The sequence below is a fragment of the Crocuta crocuta genome, unplaced genomic scaffold, assembly GCF_008692635.1.
Source record: "Crocuta crocuta isolate KB4526 unplaced genomic scaffold, BGI_CrCroc_1.0 scaffold564, whole genome shotgun sequence".
NCBI classification, from domain to species: domain Eukaryota; kingdom Metazoa; phylum Chordata; class Mammalia; order Carnivora; family Hyaenidae; genus Crocuta; species Crocuta crocuta.
Genome location: NW_027533010.1, coordinates 3,921,988 through 3,948,934, shown reverse-complemented (window position 1 = coordinate 3,948,934; position 26,947 = coordinate 3,921,988). Strand labels below are relative to the sequence as shown.

The 26,947-nt window shown below is 49.5% G+C and overlaps 1 protein-coding gene across 2 annotated transcripts in view; it reads left to right on the top strand.

The window, feature by feature from the left end:
* The first annotated feature begins 21,149 nt into the window (after window positions 1-21,149).
* SATB2 (SATB homeobox 2) overlaps window positions 21,150-26,947 on the top strand; it is a 190,775-nt gene continuing 184,977 nt past the window's right edge. Inside the window, exons 1-2 of one of the 2 annotated variants that reach the window (XM_077745765.1) lie at window positions 21,150-21,170; window positions 23,260-23,341. The gene's annotated coding sequence lies outside the window, so the exon portion shown is untranslated. Of the gene's footprint in view, window positions 21,171-23,259; window positions 23,342-25,529; window positions 25,759-26,947 lie in introns of those variants that run through there. The other variant, XM_077745764.1, reaches the window with a different exon arrangement.

The window sequence follows — 26,947 nt, the reverse complement described above, 5'->3', positions numbered from 1 at the left end:
AGCTGCACAGGAAAATGAAAACATCAAATGTCTTTTGCTTTGGGCTGAAATTGTATAAACTCACCAGTTGAGACACTGGCCATACGGAGATGAGGAAGAGATGGTCCTATTTTCAGAGTTTTCACTGTCTAGCAGGGTGCTTGGTAAGTACTCAACACATGCTTGTTGAATTAAATTGACAGCCAACAAACACTGGAGGTGATTACATTCACGAACTCTGCTGTCCTTAAGTCGCCAGAACCCTCAGTGAACCATTGCACTGGATAGGGCCTGCCCCTACTCAAAAGGTAGGTAGCCACCCACACCCTTGTTTTGAGGAATCCTGCAAGGGCTTCCCATACCCCTGGCGCATTTGCTACTCTCTCTCCACAGCGGACCTGAAATTCTCACCTCAGCAACATGCTTTTAGGTTAAGCCACTCTTCTCCTTCAAATGCCTACATTATTAGGAGAAGAGGGGGGAATCTGTGTGGTTCATGTGTGTATATAGGTAGGTGTGTGTGTGTGTGTGTGTGTGTGTGTGTGTGTGGTTATTAAAGGAAGAGTCGAGAGACAGGATTCTTCTAATTTCCTCTTATTACCATGGAGCCACAGGCAGCTTCCATCAGGCTATTTATTGGCACTTTGGAAGCCTAGGAAACTTGACTTTGAGGACGTAGGCCACGAAATGGCACTAGGTGATACACTTTAGTGCTATGCTGTCTAATCTGATATCACCAACCATCTGTGGCTTTTGAGCCCTTGGAATTTGGCTAGGCCAAACTGAGGAAGGGCTATAAATATGAAATAAACACTGGTATTCAAAGACTTGTTATGAAAAAAAAAAGGACATAAGATATCTCATTAGTAAATTTTTATATTGATCACATGTAGAAATGAAAATATTCTGGATATATTTGGATAACTAAAATCTAAAATAACTAAAATTTAATAACTAAAGTTATTAAAACTTTATACCTATTTCCTTATATATTTTTTAAAAGATGGCTACTAGAAAAAATTCAATTATGTATATGGCATTTTGTTGCTATTGAACAGCTCTTCTCGGGTAGCTAAGAGGACACACTTCACCCTAGAGGGCGCTGTAGTCCAGTGCATAAGCAGAGGGGCCAAAGGAATGGGGACCACAAAGGCAGCAATGTCACCAGAAGAGTTTAGCCTCAGTGCAGGGGGGAGTAACAAAGACCGCCCTGTGTATCTGGCTGGCAGCCTGGCTAAGTGCATGGGGATTCCCACTCGTCTTCCCATCCCCGGCATTTTGAGTTGGTTGGTGAAGTCCCCTCCTGTTGACTCCCATGGCAGAGGAATGGAGTAGGGACCAGATGTAGATCTCTTTGGCTCTAACTAGATTTGGCATGGGATTTGCTTCTGGGGTGATCCTTGCACCTTCCGATCCTAGGTTCTACATGTAGAATGTACATGGTAGGTTACTGGTACTGTTCCATATGAGCTCGATTACCCACTAAGGCTTGGGAAGGCTAATAAGTCTACTGATTTGGTTGATTTTAAAATTTCAGATAATATATTTGTGGGAATTTGTTTTATTGTTTTTCTAAATGGACTTTGCAGATCAGTGCATAGACATTGATATCAAAGCAAGAATAACTGGATTTTGCATAGTAGTTTACAGTTTTCAATGTCCTTTTCAGCAAATTATCACTTTTTATTGTCACAACATCTTGTGAGGCAGGCGAAGCATGTATAGATTTTTATCCATATGTTATAGCTAGGAAACCAAAAAAAAAATTGCCCTGACCAGCATTTGAAAGCTGTTAAATGACAGAATTAGGGATGGATCATGAATAGTATAATGGAAACGTTGGCTTCAGGTCCATTTGGTGGCTTCTACTGGTGTACAGAGAGGTCACTGAGGTGGCCCACAGCTTCCTGAATTCAAATGGTTATGCCCCCTTAAAGATCAGGAAAGTAATGTTTGGGCCCAAATGTCAAGATTTGGAAAGCTGCCAGTTGAAGATCAAGGGAAGGAGCAAAATTTGAGCACTGCCTTCTACTCAGCAGGAATGCACTTGTCCACGCATCTCTGCTTGATTCCCTCTGGAGACCTCCCTGGTCCAAGTCTGAAAGGTCCAGCCAGTTCCTCTGCAGAGAGAGGTTCTGAGCTGCAGATGGAGCCCAGCAGAGGGTGCTGAGAGCCCACTACTTCAGGGTGAAACAGGGCAAGAAGTCTTCCCCTTGAATAGGTGGACCAGTGGAAGAGGAGGAAACCTAACAAAACAAGAGCTTGCCTATCAGTAGAGCGATGGTGATAGGATGATGAGGGTATGAACAAAAGCCAAGATATGTGTGGTGGATATGGTGTCATTTAGAAATATTAGAAGACCTGGAACAAGTCTTCAGTGTCGACCACGTGTTTGTGTTCAGACTGTTAGTTGTGAGATGGTGGCCAATGACAAGCAGGAGGTATGAGGCAGAGAAGAGTTAGGGAATGAGAGGGCTGGGGAGAGTAGTAGGAATGACCTCTGGGTCAGGGCCACAGATTATTTTGTTGGACTTGACCACTCTTTCGCGATGTATTAAGAGATCACTGTGATCACTGACATGGTGCATGTTGGAAAAATAGGTTCAGCTACTTATCTGGATGCCTTAGATCCCAGGCAATCATTGTACAGCCAAATGCAGAACCACAATCATTCAACACAGTGATGGGATTAAAGTAAGCACAACTGATGGTCAATGCCTTCATTTTATAATTAAGGTAAATGAGAGCCAGAAATGGAAAATTATTTACCAAATATCACATAGCTAGTAGTAACCTAGTATAAGAACTAAAGACAGTGACATATCAATGTCATGGTCAGAGGTACAGGGAATGGGATCAGATATGGCTTCAGACCTGGACTCTAACCATTATTTGTTCTGTGACTTTAGGCAAGTTATTTAACTTTTCTGATCTTAGTTTCCTTGCTATAAGAATAGTTTCCTCCTTTTAATAAGGATTTTTGAAAAAAGTATCTACATCAAGTGTATCAAGTCATATAATAAATGGGCGCTTTTACATAGTATCTGCTCATTGTAAATATTCAATAAATCATAACTGATGTTATTAGAATTCAGCTTTTCTGACCTTCAAGCCAGAATTCATTCTTTATACTATGCAGCCACCCCCAATCCTCCTCAAATCTTTTGCATGCCTTGCCATTCCCTTTATTCGTTCTGTTGTGATATCTTCATGGAAGATTATATGAATGGTATTAAGGGAGCTTTTTGACTTCACAGCTTCCTTACTGATAAAATAGGATAACACTAGCTGGGATCCAGGCTACCTGATACAACAAAATGACTCTTAAGTAGAGGGCTTAAGCATGATAGAAGCTTGATTCTCTTTCATCTAACAGTCCAGAAGTAGGCAATACTAGCAGGATAGTCTGCTTTCCTCAACATTTAAATCTCATATCTAGGTTAAAAGTGACTTATCCAGTTCTTTTATTTCCTCGGGTAGACAAATGGGAACAGAAGGTACATGCCTGATCCTTTCAAAATTAAGACCAGGAGTAGCACCCATCACTTCTCTCCTTTAATTGGTCAAAAATTAGTCATATAGTCACTCCTAGTGACAAGGGGGAGCTGGGAAACCTAGGCTTCAACTGGGCAGTCATGTGACAGAATAAAATGAGCAATATTAGATGAAAACCTGACATTTGTCACAAGCTCTTTACTGTTAAATCCAAGGGAGCTGCTATTAATATGAGTGCTAATATTTCTGAAGATTTATCCACCTCACTTTTCACAGAGGAGCCTAGAAAAACCTCCAATCTCAGGACAGTTTGGTTCTTGATTTGTGATTCAAAAGTAATTTAGAGGTAAGGGGGTTGCTGGTGGTTATAGAAAGAGTAATAAGGGATTATTAATGTAAAACAGAGCTGGAAAATGAGTGGAGAACCATGAAGCAACTGAGAAAGTGACTTGCTGGTGGAGAGAGAGAGAAACAAACAAACAAGGAAGTTGTGTGCTGTGTTATGAAATATAGATGCTGCTTTGACCGTCTGGGGGTTACATTTCCTTCTCCAACGGAGATGCCCATCCAGCATATGGCTGGCCTGGACCCCCTCTTCATCTGTTCAATCTGGAGGTCTCAAGACATCAGTCTAAGAGTCTAAGTCTTTAAAAAGATTTCTGAAAAGCTGGAGAACAGTTTCTAGTATCTTCTCAAGAAAATAGTAATTTCTAGAACTTTAGCACTCTGTTGGCTTTTAAGGGCCACTTAACTAGGCTCAGACCAGTTTGGGAGACGCTGGGCAATCGAGGCTCTGGAAGAAAATGATTGGGATGAGAGAAATCCAGACAAGGATTCCAGTGACTCTGTCAGAGGGCGGGAGTCCCCATGGGCTGAGGAGATTCTCCGCACATCTCAGTCATCAGAAGAACACCTGAGGGTGGCCTGCTCTGGAGTTTCTCAGATTCAGCCCTCTCTCCCCATCCCCACTACCAGTGGTTCAACTTGGCCATCATGATTCCGTGACCAGCTTCCTAGCCTGCTACCCTTCTAATTTGTCTCCTGGCAGCTCATCTTTTGTACCTCAAAGCTGTGCTGCATATTGTCATGATAAGTCTCCAAAATCCCTTTCACCATGAGCCTTCTTTTACCTCAGAATTTGCCAAGTGGAGTTATTAGGGTTGTTTTCTATTTCTTTTATTCTTTTTTTCCTGTTGTTGAGCTGCAGTTTTCCTCACAGGTACTTTTGAACACCTTTGCAGAAGACATTTAGGATTTTTATAATAATGAAGAGATGAAGGCAGTTTTAAATGTCTCAGAAGTTGGAGGGAGTGCAGTTGGGAGCTACTATGGCTCTCATTTCTTCTTCATCAAGTCTCTTTCCTTTTCGGTGATATTTAGGCCTCCATAACCAACCGATGTTGGCTACCAAACATAATTTCCTTCAATTCTTCTATGTAGGCTGTTATAGTTTCCTCATGGCACCCAGCTTCTGCTCCCATCTCACCCTGTCCCCCAGCCCACCTAAGTCTTACCATCTTTCCAGATCCAGTTAAAAGGTCACTTTCCTGGACTATTTTAATCTTTAAACTTATCACCTCCATGATGTTTTATTTTGTCGGTAACACACTCCTTGGAAAATTGATGCCCTTTTAGTTGTTGGCGACTGTTTTACCTGAGTGAATTTTGTCTCCTAAATGTGTTCCAAGTTCTTGGAGGAAAAGGGTACTCTTATAAATTCTTTGCTTTCTTCATACCATCTGGCATAGTTCTAAACACATACTAGGAAACCCATGATACATTTTTGAGAACTTTATTCACACTTAGCTGAATGATTTAACATGTGTCAGACCACTGTGCCACCCTTCCAACAAAATATTTGAAGAAGGATTTCATAGGGGTGGTCATCATGAATACAAAGGAAGAGAAAGCAAATGGGGGGGGGGGTTTGGGGTATCAGTAACCAGCTGACGGTGTGGACTTGGAAAACACTACCTTTGCCCTGACTTGCAGTCACTCACTTTCCGTGTGACTCCTGCTGGCTGTTCTGACCACTACTCTGGTGAGACCGTCTCCATATCCTCAGTACACTGTGAACTTCATTGTCTACATTGAGTTGCTCCCTGATCACTGTGGACAGCTCTGTTCATTCATCTTAATTACATCAGCATCAGAGGTACCCCTTTCTCCAAGAAGCAAGCCCTAAATACTGTCAATGAGAGAGTGATTGCTTCTCCTCTAAGCCTTGATTTCCAAATAGGCTATGCCTCTGCAATTGTCACCCAAAATATGAACTTGTGTTGATGTGTATTTGGCTGTAAAACGGGTTTGCTTAGCCTTGTCCATCAGCTGTGTGGTCAAGCAGTATATGGTCCTCTTAATAGTTGATCTTAGGTTGTAAGTTCTTAGAAGGTGTACATGATGTATTTTTGATATGCCAGTGGCTGCTTCTGGCCTGAAAACACACTTCAAAATGTTTGCTAAATGGTACCTTTAAATAAGGTCACATGCATAAAAACTTATCTCTGACTTCTACCTCTTAAGCTGATGACAGAACCAGATAGGAAGTCTGAGTAGCTCAGGTCTGCTAGTTAAACCCCACTCTTAAATAGTACTGTGACCTTGTGCCAATTATTTAACCTCTGGACCACTTTTGAAAGTGAAATGTGGATGATACTACTACTTATCTCACAGAATTGTTGTATTAAATGAGAATGCACGTACAGTGCCTAGTAGCATTCTTTGCTATTATTTTTGTGGTTGTTTTCATTATTCCTTGAAATAATAGCTGAGCAATACCGTGTAAGAAACAGTAGCTTCTCAGTATACTTGTTGAATTGAAATGATTCAGTGACCTGTGTTTTGAGATTCCTGGTGTCAGCAGAAGTCTGAGCCTTTCAGCCAATTCAGTCTGGTGGCTATAATCCAGGTCAATCCTTTTTTTCCTTCTCCCTTCCCCAGAACTGAAGATATTCACAGAACACATAAAAACAAATGGCTGGTTTGCAGAAGGGGAAGGAAAGAGAGAGTTAAAGCTGAGGCTCCATAGGTCAGCTTTAGTTTACAATAACACAACCCAATCCAAAGAGCCTGAGGGTTTTCATCTTGGGGCAAGGGTTACCAGAGTGTTAGTAGCATCTTCCCTTAAGCTGCACTAGAGAACCGATTGGCAAAAAGCAATTTATGTTTGGTTTGTGGGAGTGAACACAGTCTGGAAGATCATTGAAATTTTGCTGTTTGAATGTTTCAAACTGATATATCTAGGCTGAGCTCACAAAGGACAAAACATGGAACCAAAGAGAGAACCAGACAGGACAGTGTCTTGGATCTTTTCCTTCTGATGTTCTCTCCCTGGGCCTTAAGACTCTACATTTTAACACCTACATCTTAAGTCAAAGGCATTGTTAGGCCAGGTGTATAACAAGCCCGCCTAAGTAAAGCTAATTTGGCTTCATGTGTGGACTTTGAGAGACCCTCAAAAAAAGAGACACAAAGCCACAAGAAGGAGCAAGTGGATCTTTGGCAATAACTCCTACAATCTACTCTGCTTTTGCTAAAGCTGGAGACACAGCTCCTCTGAGGCTTTGAGCATTAATTCCTCCGTTTTGCATTTGGTCTTCCAGGTAAGTGAAGGGAATGCCTTGGCATTGCTGCTCCTGATTGCTCTGCTTTTTCACTGCCCCCTTCTGGGGCTGCTCGAGCTCTCAGTGTAGCTAAAAGAACATAGCCCTGAGAAAGATCTGGCCACAATGAGTACCGCATAGCAATGTATACACTGCATGGAAGAAACTGCCCAACCTAGCAAAGTATAACCGTTTTCTTTCATGATTGTAACAGAGAGGGAAATGACAATATTTTGTCATCTCCACAAAAAACCAGTATTAGTCCCTGGGCAAATGTAATGCAGAAGGGTGAGAGAGAGATGATACTCAGAGTAAGCCTAAGGTGTTCTCACCCTTTGGTATGACACTATGTGTCCCTGTAGCAGCCAACAAAGACCTGGGAACACAGTCTCTGCGTCTCTGAGCCAACTGGATTGGCAATTCCCACAGCATAATATAGTGAACATTTGTAGTTGTTGCTGTTGCAGGAACTGTTTTAAGCAACTTACATGCAGTATTTCATTTAATCCTCACACTTTTATGAGATAGCTGTTGGTATTGTGCCCATCTGACAGACATAGAAAATGAAGCTCAGAAAGGTAAGGTAAGGTAACCTCCCCTGGGTTTCACTGTTAAGTGACAAAGTCAAAACTGACTTACCTTGTAGTGTAAAGTTCTGAAGCATATGGCTTCACTTTCCCTAATACTTTAAGAATTTTTAATAGTTATCAATTAAACTTACCACTGCAGGAAGATGCATGCTATTGTTTAAATAAATTTAATTTTTGATTTTTTAATATTTTTTAGTTTATTTTTTGAAAGAGAAAGGGAGAGAGAGCAGGAGGGGGGCAGATAGAAAAGGAGAGTGAGAATCCCAAGCAAGCTCTGCACTGTCAACACAGAACCCGATGTGGGGCTCAAACTCACGAACCATGAGATCATGACCTGAGCTGAAATAGAGCTTCCTCCCCTGTCCCTGGAGCATTCCCTTGTCTGATCAGATTAGGATGAGGATGGCAGGTTGGAGAGCAGTGTGTGTGTTTTTGCCTCCGGCCTGACCTCAGTTCTTGGAAGAAAGTTGAAGCTACAGAATTACTTTCAAAAATAAAGGCTGAATTGTCAAAAAAAAAAAAAAGGGGGGGGCGGGCGCCTGGGTGGCTCAGTCGGTTAAGCCTCCGACATCGGCTCAGGTCATGATCTCACAGTTTGTGGGTTCGAGCCCCACATCAGGCTCTGTGCTGACAGCTCAGAGCCTGGAGCCTGTTTCAGATTCTGTGTCTCCCTCTCTCTCTGACCCTCCCCTGCTCACGCTCTCTCTCTCTCTCTCTCTCTGAAATAAATAGAACATTTAAAAAAAAAAATCGTCCTGACCTGTGTGACAGTCTGTGGAACCGGAAATGATGATGGCGATGTCGGATCTGGTAGCCGAGGTTGGAGAAGTTGTGCAGTATCCAACAGTGTATACATCCCATTAGTCATTGTGGTTATTTAAAACTGAAATTTAAAAAATTTCTTCTTTCAAAAAAAAAATCGGGGTTGGTAGAAGATGTGGGTCCATCCTTAGAACAATTCCTCTGGCTCATGACTGAGCTACCCAGGCATCCCAAAATTCATTTTTTTTAAAAAGAGCTTTTTGCATCAGGTCCAAGCACACACTGGTGTAACCTCCTTAAAAGTGGGCAAAGTTCTACTTTTTTCTCTGTGATACCCCCTCCCCCAGCATCTTCACATCAGCCTTCTCTGAGGAGAAGGATTCAGGCAGTGTTCAGATCCTTCTTTATGGGCATCTCCATCCAGTTTCTCATGGAGAATTGAATTCCTAGAATCCAGCCTCAGGAGGAAGGGGCATGACTCAGGTAAAATGATCCATGAGTTTTGGAAGCACATCCCCCTCCTGAACTGGTGAGCAAGAGAAACTATCTTCCCCATATCCTATCATCCTCTCCCGTAGACACAGGCAAAGAAAAGTCAACTCACCTTAGCCAGCAGGGATTTCCTAGATCATGATGCCAAACCCAGAGGATTGAGCTAAATGAATAGAAAGCTCTGGAGGCAAAGATGTTCATTTTACTTGGAGTCGGGGGAGGGAACAGGAAAAACAGAGTAGTTAATATGCAGTTGTGTTTAGAATGCATTATAGTAAATCTTCCCTGTTATTCAATGCCCCTCACCCATGGGAGTGCCAGGGGAGAAGAAGTCTGAGGTTTGTTTTTATTCATTTATTTTCAGCTTTGCTGTAGATACTGTTGTGTGTGGTAATTCCTAGGCAAATGTTAACAATGTAGAGTTTCTCCAGGTGATTTAGCTGGCATTTTTAACAGGACTGGGATTAAAAGTCTTTCTCCTCAAGGGGATGCCTAGGTGGCTCAGATGGTTAAGCATCCGACTTCTGCTCAGGTCATGATCTTGTGGATCCAAAAGTTCGAATCCCACCTCAAGCTCTGTGCTGACAGCTCAGAGCCTGGAACCTGCTTCAGATTCTGTGTCTTCCTCCCTCTCTGCCCCTCCCCTTCTTGCATTCTGTCTGTCTGTCTGTCTGTCTCTCTCAAAAAATAAACATTAAAAAAAAAGTCTTTCTTCTCAAAAACTGATCAAAGTATTGAGGCTAAAAAAAGCCTGGCTTTGAAATCCTCTCCTACAATACCAAAGACCATCGGAACAGTGTTGTTCTCTTCATTGCTGTAAACCATCACAGGTTTAGGCCACAGGAAGGTGTCAGCACTGGCCTCGCCCAGATGGGAGGTCACTCCAGCCCCATGGAGACCCCTTGTGAGATCCATAGCAAGTGCCAGTCTTCAGGGATACTGCTAACCTGTCAGGGCCTGGAGCAGGATTTATGGGGTTATGTTTGAAAGCAGATGTGCCTATTCTATTTCCTGCCCCGTGAAGCTCCTTCTTTTCCTCCTGCTCATATTGTTGTAAATAGGCTAACTGAAAACTTGGTCTTTTTCGACCTCTAAAAGGTTGAAAGTGGAAGGGCAAATAAAAACACAGGATGGGGGAGGGGCAGGTGGATCAGTTGAGTGGCCTCAATGTCATTCCATTATGAATTTCTGTAAGCAATGCTTATGAATTGTCAATTTTATCAGCCAAATAAATTTTGCCTGTGTATGATAGAGGAAGTATTGCACATCTCAGCCAACCTCTGCTTTTCCTTCTCCTCCCCAATTCCCAATGGACTTTGAAGAAGGGAAATCAATAAATCAATTGGTAGTTTGTCCAATACCCATTTCAATGACATCACAGCGCCATTTGCTAAATATCAGACATTAGTTACGGAAAGAGACTGAGACATTTCCATTTGATAATGTATCTCTTTGCCTTTTCGAGCCAGATATAAAAAAGGAATAGTGGAGTGTCCTTGTAAATAACAATTTTTGTGTTGACCTTATCAAAAAATAAAAATAATTGTAGAGAGAATGAGAAAATATCATTTATAGCTGAGTTTATCACAAAACCAGTGGGGAGTGCTTTCTAGCCTTATCCTATTCCTATAGTATTTTATTAAAAAATCTTCCCCTACTGTGGCTAACTAGACTTCTTAAGAAATTAGATTTTTATTTTTTCAAATCTGATTTCAGAATATGTGTATTATTTTCCTTTGGTCCATAAAAACGACATCAGAATTTAACAGTTAAGAAACCCATAAACAAACACTTAGATGCACTAATTGCACAATTTAGAAGAATACCTTTTTTTAAAAAAAGAATGCCTTTATATTACCAACAATCCTATTTTTTTGTACTGTTTTGTCCATTCATTCATATATTTGCATATATCCCATGTTCTTAAACTGGGACAGAACAATACAACTATTTTTGTTTAGTCTCTCCCCAAAATGTTTCAATGCTATATGTAACGTCACTTCTAAAATGCAGCCTCCCTTTGAACCAACTGAAATAATATTCTTTACACATGGACCCTGCAGATTTTGCTATCATTATAATATTATATAAGGAGTATGTCTTACTAAGAACCCTAAAATCTGTGGAAACATATTAATACTTACAAGGCTAATGACAACAGTGAAATGCATTCCTGGTGTCCCATAGTCAAAACTGTATTGGACTGAGGGTCAGAGTTTCAGTCTCATGCAGTGGGGATCTTTGCCTCTAACTCAATTCAATTTGCTCACCAGGAAACTACAACTGTTCAACTAGGTGGTCATTAAGTTTCCTTCCAAGTGTGAAATTCATTGCTTATGCAATTCTCTCTGAAGAGCTTTTGATGACTTGGCCTTAGGAGAGCTCTTATGAGTTGTGGGTTTCTGTGAGAAGGATGGCTTTGGGGATAAGGAGAATTTGCAGCCTTTATCTGTTGGGAGCATTGTGTGTGTGTGTGTGGGGGGGGGGTTCTGGCCCCTCAAGCTCAGGTGTCCAGCCACACTGGGCACAGTAGAGTGGCCTGTGGGTTCATAGTCCAGCTAACTTCTTTCCCTTTGACCCTGGATTCGGGAGTTCTCTAAACACTGGTCATATCTTAAAATGAAAGCTTCTGAACTCCCAAGTATCTGGAGTCAGAAGGGGAGAGAATCCGCTGGTGATTATTACTACAGCAAAGTCAGCAGGTCTCATCTGAGCTGCTGTTTTGTGCTAGGACCATCTAACGATCCTGGAAATAAACGACTTGGAAACACAATGAGAAAAAATTCGGTCACAGAAATTTTTAAAAATAAGGCTCAAAATTTGTGGAACCAAGAGCAGTTCTTAACTACTGAAAGATATGTATTTTCTTCCCATTTGTTGAGGGCAAAGGAGATGATCTCACCTACAAATTTCCCAACTATATTTGGACCTCAAGAATACACTTCGGTCATATCCGTCCTCTTTACTGTGCAACAACCGGGCATGAGGAACAGGCTGGGCCCTAAGTTCCCTTCGGTGCTGGCAGTGTGCCCCTGAAGGGCAGGTGAAGGCGCCGCCGCGCTTCGCTTTCCGGGTTGCCTCAGGCTGCAAGGCCAACCTAAGAGGCCTGGACCGGGGCTGGCCGGCCGCCCGAGGAGGCTCCCCCTACCGGGAGTCCGGAGCAGTGCTGGTGGCTGGGTCCCCGGGGGCCCCGCCGCCTCCCCGCCGCCGGTCCCTTCGTGGCTTNGGGGGGGGGGGGGGGGGAGGAGGCAGGATGGTAAGATTCTAGGCCGAAGAAGGAAGGGGGTGGGGGCTTGTGCAGGGAGGTGCCCCATAACGCGCTCCCCGCGTTCAGAGGCGCTTCTTAAGTTACCAACAAAGTCAGGGCCGATCCCCGGAGAGGTGACCGACTGTCCGGTTACACGGCGCCCTTTTCCCCGCCTGGGATTGCGCGCGCTGCAGGTAGTCAGTACAGTCGACCCCGGCACCAGATGCCCTTCGAGACCCGGATGCCGGGAGCGCGTGCCTCTGCCGGGCGCAGCCACTTTGCACCCGTCGGCCCCGATACAACCGATAGTTGATTGGGGCCTTCGAGTGTCTCGAGTCAAGGTGAGCAGAGGAGTCCTCCAGCCTCCCCGCCCTCGTCTTCGGGACTTCTCGCCTGGGTCTTGGGTCCCGGGAGCACCTCGAAGGCAAAGCCGTTTGGGGTGACTGACGCGGGCCGAATTTGTTTCAAAGTGGGAGGATGCTTGCACGTGCGCGGGGACGCCAGCTTGTCCGGGGTGCGCGCTGCTGCAGCTCCGGCGAGGTTGCGGTTCTGGCGCGCAGGTTTGAGCCATGAGCACTTGGCCGGGCCCAAAGCGCCATCAGTTCTGCCCAAGTGGGCGCTCCCCTGGGCACTTACGGGAGCGGCGAGTGGCCAGGGAACAGAATACTGAAGAGCAGTCACCTGGGAAGCGAAATCTGCAAAGTCTCGCCCAATATTCGGGGCTTTTTATGTAGAAAAAACTATTGGAATATAGCAGCCCTACACTTATGTAACAAAGATAAGGACATGAAAAAAACAAGATAAAATATAAAGGGGTGAACGTTTGACCCGTCACGGCACATCTTGCCCTGGCCTTCTCCGCAGGCCGAGAGCTGTCCTGGAGGTAGCATAAGGTGCAGTGGGTGTTACCCCACCGCCTGGCCTCTCTGAGATCATGACCTACGGCCCTGACCCAGGTGGACACCCACCAGCGTGGTGCTGCCGGAGGCTCTTGTGCCTAATCTTGGCATCCATGCCTGAGGCGGGGCCTAATCTTAGGGCCCCGGTGAGTGTCCGCAGCCTGCCTCACCTCAGACTAAGTCCCTAGGAATCCGGGGAAAGAAAGGCGTCTCAGCCTGCTTCCCGGGAGGCCTTGGGCGCCAGGGTTGCTACCCGAGAGTGGAGAAGGTGACCTCGGCTGCGACCGCTGCTGCCTTTATGTGTGGGTCTCTTGTGGGCCAAGGGCACCACGGGAGACTAAAGACCTTCCCGAGCCGCCCGGGCTTCCTTGCCCACCTGGACTGAGCAGGAGCCGAGAGGGCTGATGCCTTTTCAGGGCACTCTCGGTTCCCAGTCTGGGTGAACCGAGCTGGGGACGCCGGGAGGGAGGGATTTGGGCGGATGGAGGGATTCCTTTACGACCTGCTTCTGTCTTCTCTCTTCCTTTTCAGAATACACCAATGCTTTGGCGGTTGGGTTCTTACAAAGACGGACTTTTTAACCCCTGTCCCCGATTTTTCTTGACGGTGTTGCAATATCCCTCACCCACCCACCTTTCTCTAACCTTCTCTTCGCGCCTTCCCTGGAAAATGTGAGTAATATGTGTGAAAGGCAACTTAGCCCAGTGTCTGTAGCAGAGCTTCAAGCTGAGTGCGAGGGGAGGAGGCTTCACTGAACGACTTGGTGTTTCTAAAGTTGGTGATGTATCCTTAGCAAAGTAGCTGGGCTTGTTGGCCAGTAAGACGCCAAGCCGGGAGCACCCGGGCTGTGTGCACTTGGCTCGGGTAAGGTCTGGCCTCCCAGTCTCTGAGCTCGAGGGCCCTCAGATCAGCCAGGGGCCAGGATCAAGGTCCTGAGAGAGCAGCAAAAAGCACACATAATCTCACTTCTTTACCCTCCCTCTCCCCTGCCATCACTTTTCTTTCTTTTCTTTTCTTTTTTCTTTTTCTTAGACGGGCTGTGTGATAGGCAGGTAGTCCGGAAGCTGCGATGTAGGGGTTGTGAGAGACCCCAGGGCTGGTACTGCCCTTCTGGATTTAGGAACCCTCTGGGGGAGGAGGGGGGTCAAAGGGGCATCCGCTTCTTTTGAACAAGGGCGCGGTTTACTTCCCGCAGACAGCGGGCGGGGAGAACTCCGAGCGGAGGGCTCCGTGGATGTCTCTTCGAGCAGGTAATTCTTCGGCGGGGTCGAAAGCTGGTGGCTGACACTCTAGGTGACGGCAACCAGGCCGGGCAGCGCCCTTTCCGATTATCAAGATGATTAACCTCCGGGCCTTGCCTCTGGTGGGATCTCCGCTCCCCACTCAGCTTTTCTCTCACGGGGATTAGGGGGCGCTCCTTTTAAAAGAGGGCTCGAGGGTCTCGGCCTTGGCCCTTCCATAGCTCCACGCGGCCTTGCATCCAGGCGGAGGTGGGGGAGGTGGGGGCGGCACGCAGATCCATCCCTTCTCTTCGCCCACCTAGCCGAGTCGGGTTCACCGGGCCGGTCCCCCGCGGTCCCCCGGGTCACCTCCCCCCCGCAACCACTTGTCTGAAACTTACCAGATTCCAACCTTAAGGCAGGAAAAAAAGTGTTTCATATACAAACCGATCAGGGTATTTGCAGATAATTGCGAATGTCAAATACTCGGGCGTGATGACAAAGTGCAGAGATTGCCAGGACCTGAGCCCCGCCTGAGGGGCGGGGGCTGCTGGCGAGGCTCCCGGGCCACCTCACGCCTGCTCAGAGGAGGGGAGGGGGCAGTCAGCCGCAACTGCCTAGTCCACTTAACGGAGTTGGCTGTGTCCTCGACCCCTACGCTGTGGAGCTGATTCATGGATTCATCCACCGCGTCCACCCTTGAGCCTGGCACTGGAAGGCGCTGCGATTGTGGGTATAGCCCCCGCCCAGCGCCCCCCACACCCACACGCACGCACAAGCACCCTAGGTAAAATGCACGCACGAAGGGGGTTACTGGGCCTCAGTTGGACGCCAAGGCCCAAAGCTTTGCCAAGCAGCGTTACCAGAGCTACTGCCAGACTGTCACCCGCTGCTGACTGACACAGGGGGGAGGGGCGAATCACAGGCCACTTTGGGGCCAACTGCTGCATCCGTCTAATGTCGGGACTAGTCCTTTACAGAAATAAAACACAAAAAATTTAAAAGGCCCCTAAAACTCGACCCTCCAACCTAATTCTCCTGCCCTGCTTGCAGGAGGCCGAGGAGGGGGTTTGCCCTGAGAGCCCCAGCACATACAGCCCACCAAAGTCGACACCGTTAAGGCCTTGGCGAGAGCAAAGGTGACTGCTCACAGCAGCTTTCAGGACAACTCCTCTGAGACTTCCTTCCCCGCAGGCATGCTCAGAGCTCAGAATGTTTCAAGCGTCCCCCCCACCCCCCGCCAATCCTATCTAAATATATGGTATACTTGTTGGATTTCAAATCTACTGAAAACTGAAGGGATCGATTAGAGATGATATAATGAAGTTAGTGGCAGGTCCGCAGCTTTCCGGGGATCAGAACTGCAGGGATGGTGGGAACGTGAGTGCTATGCTGGGGGCTGGAAGTGGGGAACAGAGAGGAGAAGAGGCGCACACACCCCATACAGCGTCATGACGGGTACCACAGGCAACACGAGTCCTGGGTAGATGGACAATGTCAGGGGAGAGGAGGAGGCTGAGCGACCTTTGACTCACTGACCCCTTTCCTAGCCGAGGACTGAAGAAGTGGCGGGATATTCCGGAAAGCCGGGACTGGAGGAGATAGAGGGGGTGAAAGAGAAGAGAGCGGAGGGAAGGGTGGGCCACTGCTCCTCCTAGTGCATCAGGCTGCAAAGGGAGGAAAGTTCAGGAGAGCAAGTTGGGGCGTCTGTCGTGCACCCCTGTTCCCGACCCTTAGCCTCCCCGCCCCCTTTCCATTGAGCGCCTCAAGTCCGGGTCTCCCTGGAAGCCCTTAAAGTTTTACACTCCAGTTGCCTGAGGTTTCCGATGAGATGATGACAAATTAGGAAACCGCTTCTGCTGCAGCCCCAACACCTAAGTCAGAGAGTTGGGGGGAGGGGAGGATACTGGATGCACAGCTAGGGTGAAAGGAGACACTTGCCTCCCGAAGCTTTCTCTGAGGAGTTGAGGCAGGAGAGAGCGGAGGACCTGGGCCTGGGGCTAGGGAGCGCTTTGGTAGCGGGGAAGCCCGATCCACAAAAGTCTAGCGCCTGGCTCCTCAGCTAAGGGGCACCAGCAGTAGTCTGGGCGTTCAGCCTTTCTTGCCCTTACCAGGAAGGCCTTGGTCTTGCGGGAAGACTTTACTGAGGGTCATGGGAACAAGCAGGGTGGCAAATTCTGGGGGAGCCTCGCCCAGATCCAGTGTGGAAGGGCAACAGCGTCTGTCTCCAGCCTGGGCCGGCAACCGGGGACCCGCAAGTGTAAGATGTGATTCTATTTGACTTTCTAAATCAAAATGCATTGATTGGGGCCCAAGGAGTTCACGGCACATAACTGTCTTAATTAAACCTGCTGTAAACAGACAAATCACTTCTCCTTTTCCACATAGAGCTCTGGGAGATTGCATAGGGTCTGGCAGAAGCTTGGGGGAATGTTCTTTAGAGAAAGGAGTGTAAATGAGGCAAAGAGGAAAGAAATGGAGTTTCTACGACCTGAGAAAACAGCTTAACTGGAAACAAAACTCCAAACAGCCAGAAGGTATTGGGATGGGGTGAGAGCCTTAAAAGCCAGAGGACAGCCTGGTTGATGGAGCAGCCTCGAAGGGACCCGAAGACCGGGGTGGACCTGCAGTGGAAGTGCAGGGAGGGAAGGGGAGGCCCCAGGTTGTTTGGGGACGCCGAATTGCTCATCACTGAGGCTCTTAGCTACCCCACTCAGCCCTGTGCTTTCCTTCCCAATCCTTCCCTGTTTCCCTGTCATTGTTCTCGACATCTGGCACTCGGAGGACAGCGCCGAGAGGACACGTCTTCCCTTAACCTGGTCAACGTGGGGGACACAGGGTCACAGCGGTGAGTGCCCTCAGCTCGTAGCCACTCCCGCGGGGCACTAGGAGCCTGGTGATGACAAGCCTGGAGAGTACGGATGGGAACTGGAGCTCAGCTTGAGCAAATGGGAAGGGAAGTTGTCTGTAAGCCTCTGGGAAGAGAGGGAAACGGGGCGTAAACACCCATAGCTCAAGGTTCACTCCCTCTTTAGCCTAGTGCCGACTCCATGGCGCGATCTCAGGAAGCTAGATGAAGGTCGGGCGCTCTGGTACCATCATCCCGCGAGTGCGGAGGAGAGCTTGGGGAGATGGCGGCGTTGGTGCTGGGAAGGGCCATTCTCTGCCTGGAATGTGCAGAGGGCTGGGTCTATCTCCGAATTACTCTGGGCCTCCGGAAGTTACCTGGCAGAAAGCAACCCTCGAGCTGGCTTTGAGTCTTACAGCCTGAAACAAGACGAACTAAGGGAAGCTCATCGATTTTCTAAATAAAAGTGAAAAGAAGTTCTCCATAATATGTAAACACCGAGGACCTGAGCGCACAGGTTTGGGTGTGTTCCTGGGAACTTGGGGAGCCGCCCCCTCTGCCCTCCACGGTTTGCAAACTTGAATTCTCATTGCTTTTCATTGACTAGCTTCTGACCCCAACAGTAATCTGATTCAGAAATACTCTTCATTTCGTTAGGTTGACGTTGGCAGGCACTAGCTACGTTGTATCTGGAAGGGAATTTAAGTTCAGCTAGATTTGAGCTTAATGCTGTTCGAAAAAGTCTTTTAAAAGATTTTTTTAAACTTCCATACAGCTAATGAAAACATACATATCTCTATATGAAGCAGAGAAACATGCTTAGATTGCTTTTAGATTTCCCAGATTTTGTACAGGCGCCAACAACTCCGTGGACACAGACAAATGGGCTATTTGCAGTTATTATTTATGAAAGTTCTTTTATATGTTGAAATTGAGGCATGGTTCCCAGGTGGAAAAAATTCTTTACGACTAAAAACATGCTTTCGAAAAGATTAGAAAATGGAACCAAAAATCTGGAATGCATGTTAGTATAGAAGTCTTTACAGAAAACAACAGATATTACTACAGTCCACTACAATTCCAGGAGTTGAAGTCAAAATGTAGTAAAAGTTGATTAAAATGCAAACTATTAGCGAAGCATTGCAAATGTCTTTGTCACGTCCAAAGGGAAAAATCTTTAGAACCCTCCCTCCCTTGTGCTATACTTGTGCTGTGAGACGAATTGTTGTTAACATTATTCTCTTCTGAAATAACAACAGTTCACCTTTCAAAACTCTTCACCACAGAGCGACAATGACGATTGTTCTCCAGGAGAAGAAGGACTTTTGAAACAAACAACTTCTTCCACATACTCACACTTGCACACCCCACACAAACGCACCCACAGTTGCCGGGTTTTCTTAAACGTTGCTTTTGAATGAGAGACAGAGAGAGAGAGAGAGAGAGAGAGAGAGAGAGGAAGAAGAAGAAGAGAGAGAGACAGACTGGGAAACTCGAGCTTAGGTAACCAACGAAGCCAATTACTAGGCTTTATTGATACTAAAAGGAAAAGTTCCCCTCGTAAAATTTCTCTGAGCTTATTAGTTATTTAAATCAGCCCCAGGGCTGGACGAGCGACGCCGCAGGCACCCGCTGTCGGCTCCTGGAGGTGAGCAGACGGCGTCCGAGTCCTGACCCGCCGCCTCTCGCTCGGCACTTGGCACGGGGGGCAAAGGCGGGCGCAGCCAGCTGAGGTGAGCCACTTGGCACGAGTGCCGGGCCCTGGCACGCTTGGAGATAGCTCCGCGTGGCCTGCGGGTGTTAGGATTTGGAAGCCAACAGGTCAGAGCCAATGACGAGGGTGTGGGTGAGCAGGCCCGGCTGACCCCGAGCTACGGAGCTCAGCGAGCTGGCGGCGCGGCTCCGCGTTGGGCGCGGCTGGGCACCGGCCCTGCGGCCCCCGCGACAGCGCGGGCGTTTTGGCCGCTAGGCTGGCGTCTTGCAAGAGTGTGGCCGATGGCCGCCAGGCGTGACTGCTCAGGCCTCCAGGCATCACCCCTATTTTGTGTGGGGCTAGGAGTTTTGTAATTGGGACAGACACCAGGTGAAATTTACACCTTTCCGGGTCGTTGTCCCTTTCAGTGGCCGACAGTCCCAAATTTGTGTGTGTGTGCGTGCGCGCGCCCATGTAAACAGCTGAATTTATTAAAAATAAGCCCCAGCCTACCCACTCAAGTCCTCGGAGCCCGACGTGGGGACTCTCAGATCCTGACGTAGCGCCGGGGCGGCTCGAGGTGATGCCTGGCTCCGCTGGGCTTGGCCGCGGGGCCGCGAGGCAAGGCACCGCGGGGCGGGGAAGGACCGAGCCTCGGCACAACCGTGTCACAGTCACCCGGGCGATAACTCGGGAGTCAAGGCTTGACGGACTATGAGGGTTTCCGTGGGGCTTCGTAAGACGGAGAGAGCAGGCGAATCCCCAGCCCAGGAAACCCTCGAGGCTCCCCGCCACTCCCAACAGCTTTGGGCCGCCAGATAGACCGACTACCCGCTTCGTCCTCGGCCCCAGTAAGTGCTTGGCACCTCGGGTCCCGCAGCAGGCTTTCTCGCTCTCTCCCGCGCTGTTCGAGACCAGCGCGGACCTAGTGTCGCTCAACGTTGCGGGAGCTGCTCCGACCTGGGCCGCCTCGGACTGGGCTTCCTGGGCTCGCTGGCCCCGGCTGCGGGTGGGCGCGAATTTCAGACTGCCCAGCCTGCAGTCTGGGGTACGGGCGGGCGCCGTGGCCTGGACTTTCCAGGTATGCTTTCTCATTACAAGGGGTTGGGGCGCCGAGGTTCTGCTTGCTGGGCGCGTTTCTGTCGGCGCGGTCGGGTACGGCCAGGGCCGGGGACCTGCCCATCCCCCCACCCCCCGCCGCCGCATCCTTAACCTGTGGACTTGAGGCGACGCGGAAAGGCCGGCTCCGGAAAGCGGCGGGCAGAACGGGCGCCGCACGTTTCGGCCGCAGCCCACGCGGTGGCGCTGTCGGGAGAGGATGCCTTATCTCCGGCCCGGGACCCTGGCGGTGACCCGGGGTCCGCGGCGACGGGACCGTAAGGACGAGTCGAGGTCGCGAGGTTCTCCGCCTCTACCTTGCGCCCCGGGATTAGAGATGGGACAGACCCCTTTCTCCTCGCTTGGTGTTTCCAGACAGAAAACGCAGCGAGTCGGGAGCGGGATTCCAGGCTCAAACCCAGGCCGCCCCGGGGTGGGGGCGGGGAGGCAGCCGCAGCTCCTTTAGCGTTTCGTGTTGTCCCCCTGTGCCTTGTTACCGGTCGTTTTAAGTCGATTTCTATTTTTAAAAAACTAGATTAGCGGGGCTGTCATTCTCTCCTTGAGGTGCTGCAGGAGATCCGGCTATTAAGCTCTTGACTCTGAAAAAGAGTGAAAGGATTCAAGAGCCCGGGGGCGTTGTCTCGTGTCGCTGGAGTGGCGCTCGGAGCCCGCGGGCCCTCCGCCTTCCCGGGCCTCCCAACCCGCGGCCGCGGAGGAAGCACTTCCACACCTCCAAACCAAAGTCTCCTTTACCTTCAAGACAAGTCCCTTCGCTTTCCTCACCCAGGGCAGGCGGTGCCCACCTCCGACACGTTCTCCCGCCCCCCACATTTGGGGCCTCAGTGCACAAAGCTCCTTATCCTCGCCCGAGGCAGCTCCTGGGCAGACCTTTGCGTGTCCCCTCCCGCCCTCTGGGCCTCTGCATTGTCTGTTCCCGATTCTGGATCCTCCGAGCTCCTGGGTGCTCAGTTCACCATCTAACACAAACTAGTTGCCCACCACCCATCCCCAACCAGTCTTCTCCCTGGGACGCTTCTCCCCGTCGGGCCGCAGGGTCTGGTTTCTTTGCGGATGGGAGCAGGACCTTCACCACCCCTACCTTACGCGGCCCGACGGCTCCCTCACCGCTCCGCCCCCGCCCAGGCCCCAGAGCTGCTGGGGGAGCCAGGAGTAATTTATCTTTGCCTGGCGCGGGTTGGGATTGTCCGGCTCTGGTGCCAAAGAGGAAGGCGTGCGGATAACGAAGTAAGTGTCCCCCGCCCCCTGCGCCCTGGTCAGTCCCCAGACGCCCCGGAGCAGTCTGGGAAAGGGCTGGAGCCCACCCTAGTTGATCTGCTCTTCTAGGCGCATTCCCCTGGGGCGTCCTGGCCTCGGGCCCTAGTTCCCTTGGCACATCCAGTTTCCAATCCAAGCCTGGGGCAGTTATGCGGTTCGTGAAAATGTTGGTCGCCCAACTCTCCCCGGACAGTCCGTGGCGGAAATTGGCTTCATAACTGGTGTGGGCTTCATTTGAGAGAAACGATTCGCTCCCGCCCTCCTCTCGCCCCCAGCAGAGCAAGCCCGGGGTGGGGGTTGGGGGGGCGCGAAGGGGGGAGGGAGAGGCAGGCCTGCGTGGGCTCCTAGAAGCCAGAGAAGGCTTTCGACGCTGGCAATTCCCGTAGAGTTTTTCTTGTGTGTGCGAGAGTGGAGGAGAAAACGCGGCACAACTTGCTCGTGTTCTCTAAGAGGCAGCGCTCCGCCGGGAGGGCCTCTTTGCCAGGGTGACCAGACCCCGAAATCCAGGAAGCCCGGTGAAGGATGCTGGGCCCTCACAGGTCTGGGTAGTCCGGCGAGAGCCGGCGTCCCATGCCGGGCAGCCGGCACTCTACCCCCGGGAGTTGGGCCTAGGCGGTCCTGAGCGGTCATTGGGGAAGGTTGGCCAGAGTCAAGAGCTAGCGCAGTAGAAACCTCGGTGTGGAGAGAGAGAAATCAAGAAATGTCAGTAAAAGTGCAGGCCATAAAAGGAGAAGAAAGGCCTGACAAGAGATAGAGAGAAAAGGAGAGAACATGGAAATTAGAAAAAACATGCATATTTAAGCCCAGCGCATAAAGATCCGTTGATTTTTAAAATAACAAATCTCAGTGTGATTATGAAAGACAGGCGACCTTTGACTAAATGACATATGAAAAAATTGGGGGTGGGGGTGGAGAGGGGAAGACGTCGTAGTAGATTCCTGACAAAAAACGTCAGTGAGAAGCAAATTGAGGGATAAAAATGTCCCCCAACGTGAACTTTATGCTTTGAGCACTGGAGCAAACTAGTTTTGCAAAAATGCCATTTGGATCAAATTATTAAAAAAAAAAAAACGCAATTAAAACCAATTCTTTTCTTGAGTGTGATTTTGTTTAAAAAATGTTTGGAAATAAGCCACTTGAGGAATATAAAACGAAACCAAACAAAACTTTTGAATCGTAATTTATTTACTGTTTTAAAAAGTAGAAAATCTTAGCAAAAGATAAAAACGTTATTTAGAATTTCTTACGGTCAAAATTAAACATGCTGAAAAGAATTTTTTACTTCAGTTGCAATTAGGTCAATACAAAAATCGTGCATTAAAAAGCTTATGTAATTTGAAACAGAAAAGGCCATTAAAGGGACAAAATCAAGGGGAAAGAACCCCTGCACATCGGGCATATATCACAAAACTTCCTAGAATTCTCCTTTTCCAAATGGAAAGAAATTTGTAAAATGTGTTACTAAATATAAATCTGCAAATATTCAAAATACATTTCTGGTAATAACCCATATTTTTTGGTATTTTCCTTTATGTTAAATGCACCTTTATACATCTTGAGTTCTTTTGCCCAAAATGATAGCTTTGTTCATTATCAAAAACGGACAAGAAGAAACTCCAATAATGAGAAAATCTAATTTAAAAAGGGTGCAGAATCTGAAAATAAACTAGCCACAATGTACATTTAATTGTACTTAATTGTATACTTTATTTAAATCACCCTTCTCAGGGATTTAATAATTTAGAATCAATAGTTCCTTTCAAAACATAATAAAATATTTAGACTTTATAAAATATTAACCCATTAACAATACCGCTGTGTTGTTTATAAGAGTGTGACTGAAGTCTAGTAATCATGCTGTTGACATAAGCATGTGAGGTTAGCGAAGTGATCCTTCGCAAAATGTAAATGAAGACCTTCAGACAGTGGTGTTTATAAAATAGCTCATTAATGACTTAAGATTGAATCGCTCCAACCATTCGCATCATCAGATATAATAATAGTGACGAATCAGACAGGAAAGATCCTGGCTAAACCATTTGCATTTTTTTTTTTCCAGAAGTACTGAAGTCCTAATATCACCATTTCTTCTAAGTTCCTGGACACTGATCCGGAGGAGGATTCTGCAGTTCAACACCAAGGTAAGGAAAGAAACAGCATTATTATCGTTGTTAAGATATTTGTAAGAATTGCGTCTTTCCCCATTTTGAAAACGGGCTCAAACTTTGACAGTGATAGTTGTGTTTTGCAAAACCCCCTTCCCATTCCGACGTGAAACTACAGATTAAAAAAAAAAAGTTTGTTATCAAACTTACAGTTTGTTTCTTTGCAGCCAAAAACCTTTTAGCTACCACCACGAGTTGGTTTACTCGAGCCACTTTGTTCTCAGACTTCGAATTGTGCATTTTCTCTAACCCGTTCGCTCAGGGAAGTGGGGGAGATGGGATTTAGGGAATAAAAAGCAGGGAAAAGAAAATGCTGCCTAAAACTCCCAGGGTGGCTCCCCGAAGATTTACTCTCGAACTCGCTTCCTTTCTCGGCTGGGCTCCGACAGCCTCCCGGGTCGCCTAGGACTCCTTTGGAACTTGGTGGGCGGCGTCTGGGTGCGGGATTCTCCGGGATCTGGGCGTTGAGACTTAGGCCGGGGCAGGTTTAGTTTCTGGGACCCTTTCTCTTCCAGAGGCTCCCCCCGCCTCCCAGGCCTCTGCTTTTGAGGGAATGGCTGCGCGCACGCCGCCCACCGGGTAGGTGCGGCGAGTGGACGGCGGCCTACCTCTGGGCACACTAGGCTGACGCGCCTTCCCTCTTCTGTGCACCAGCCCAGGATTTCCAGAATTACCCCCCGAGCGCGTTTCCCAAAACCGAATTTAGTTTGGCCCTCTGGCGCCGCCGTACAGCCAACACTTCTTAAGGGGGACTGGCGGCTCAGGCAGCGAGATGGTTGGGAGTCCTCCGGGTCCAGGGGTTTAGGTAGGAGACACAAGGTGTGCGGTAGGGATTGGAGGTGCCGCCAGCAGAGGGGCTTCACTGGCCTCAAGGCGGGCGGGGACGCGTCCTCATTTTTCCGCCACGGGGCCGGACAGCGAATGTAAGCCGGCGCCCCAGGCGGCTTGCGGGGGCCGCGGCCCCTGCCCACGTGCTTTTCTTTAAGGAGGTCCCGCGCCCAAGCGGGACCTCAGGGACAAAAGCGCGGACGGCGCTCGGCCTGCTCGGCTAGTGCCCGCGCCACCTTAAATGAGCACCGCTGCTGGAGTCGGGCTGCGGGCGGCTGCGGCCGCGGGAGTCGGCAAAAGTTTGTGGCTCAGTTACACCTTCGCGGGACCTGCTGTGGACGCCCCCGCGCGGCCTCCCCCGGGACGAGGAGACCAGGTCCTCACCGCACACTCTGCCCGCGCTCGAAGCCTAGTGCCTGAGCCGCCTGGGGTCCCAGGAGTCCCAGACCCGCAGCCGGAGGACAGGCAGCCCCATCGCTCTCACTGCCTCCGCGTCACGGCCTCCAGGCGGCCCGGGCTGAGCTGCTCGAGATGTCGCCGGCGCTGCGAGCGCTCCAGGGACGTCATCCAGGGATGCCCCCCGCCCTGCGCCCCCCACGCAGCCCCCTCTCCTGTCCCACCCGCAGCCCGGCGGGCAGCGCTGGTACTCTTGCCACTCAGGACACCCGCGCTATTGTTCTGGACCCACAGCCGCGCCGGCTCTGAGGGAGAAGCGGCCTTCCCCGCGCNTTAGATCTTTCCCCCCCAACCTCCATCCCGAAATAACCCAGAGACTTCCCCTACCCCCACCCCAAATTATTATTTTGAAGGCGCTAGATTTGGGGACGGAAAGGGGGAGGGGGAGAAATCGGAAACCGAGGACAACCCAAAAGGACTCACTTTGCCTGATGACTCAACGCAACTAATAATCATCTCCCTCTCAGTGTATCTCTCTGCGGCTTGTCAGTGAGTCCGGCTCCGGCTGCTGGCGGCGGCGGCCGAGAGGGGAGAGGCTGGAGGTGACAGCTTGGGCAGCAGCCGCGTTTCCTCCTGCGCGCGGTCCCGGGTCCCTGCGCCTTCTTGGCTTTGGGTGACACCGGCCCTAAGGCTCCGGCCGCGCCTTCTCGCGAACTAGCCGACCTGCGAAGCGGCGGCACCGGCCCGCCTCCGCCTCCTCCCAGTCCTCAGCCCTTTCTCTCCCGAACGGGTCTCCTTCCCGAAGGTGTGAAAAGGCTTTTTCAGCCTCCTTCTCTCTTTTCCCCTCCTCCGCCGTCTCCTCCCCCGCTCGCTCGGGTGCCCCTTTGGAGGAACCCTCCTTTCCCTCTCCTCCTCCTCCTCCTCCTCCCCCTATCCCCCCCCCCCCCCAATCATCATCATCATAACAACCATCACTGCACTAGAAGACACCCTGACCCAGGACCTTAAACGTTAGGACCTGGGAAAGAGGAAAAGGGGAAGGAGGAAAGAGGAAAGAAGATTAGGAGAACACTGCAAGGCGAAGCACCAGAAACTTTCCACCCTGGATTCTCTACTTTTGCTCCATGGACAGAGCCTCAGCCAGCCAAGTTACAGACAGACCGTGAGCAGTAAGTACGCAAGGCGAGGACTCCCACTCCAAGCTCGGGAGTTCGGGGAAGCCCCGGGTCCGGCTAAGTTCCCTCCCCGACAGCGTAGCAGAGGGAGTGCGGGCAGCCCTCCCGCTCTGTCTCCGCATCTCGCGCCTCTTGCAGCTCCCCTCTCGCCTCCCCTCTGCCACCCCCACCGTGTCTCCCTGACACGCGGCTTCTCCCACGGCGAGACCGCCCGCGAGGATTCCTGGCGCACTTTGTCGTGCAGGGTTCCTGCTTCTCGGGGTCGTCAGTGACAGTGTGAATGTAGTTTCATCAGGTGTTTCCTCCTCTCCTGACGCCCCCCAAAAATCCAGGGGTGCAGAGATCTGCGGGTTCCTTGAGGAGCGCGCTGCCAGCCAAGAAACCCAGAGGAAAACTTTTTTTGGAGAAATTTGTAAATTGGGGTTGATAAAGGCTGCTTCTTAACCTAATAATTTAAATGCTTTTGTGTTTTATGCTGAAGAGCTTTTAAAAAGTCACTTCGGATCGGAAGAACCTAAGAACGTTCCGAAATAATGGTTGTAGCCCCCTCCATTGTGATGAAGGGTATTCTGGAGTTTTCTGATGAATACCTCCAAGTGTTTCTGGATGCTTATTAATGTGGAATTTGGGTTGGTTTTGTGCAAAGTGTGTTTGTGTCTCAAGACTTGCTCGGTCAAGGTATAAAGCAGGGACTCCAGGAGTCCTTAAGGCAGGCCTTTGGCTCCCGCCCCGCCATTCACAGCACATTCATGATGTGGCTAATTCGGTTTCTTCTGGACTTGTGTACATCCCCTACCCCTTCCTCGAGTGGGTGAGATGTCTTTTTATGAAGCTCACTTCTTCTGCATCCCTGACCCCCACACGGCGAGGCTGTCTCATCTGAGAACGGCTGTGCCAACCCTGTCCCAATGAATGGGCCGCTCCTGGGCGCCCCTGGGCGCTGGCCTGGTAACCCTCACCGAGGGCTAACTTCTGGAGAGCAGCTGGGCAGCGTCGCAGCACCTCGAGCTTCCTTCGGCCGCGCAGTGTAAGGTGGGGACCCGCTTCCCGGCTCGGGCCCCTCGGGCAGCGTGGGAGGAAGTTTGTGTGGCTTGGTGGAGCGCTCCGCCACTGGCCTGAACGTCTATCATGTGTGTGAGCTGTTTTCCCTCTTTTTTTTTCCCTCCCCCTTCCCTCCCCCCCG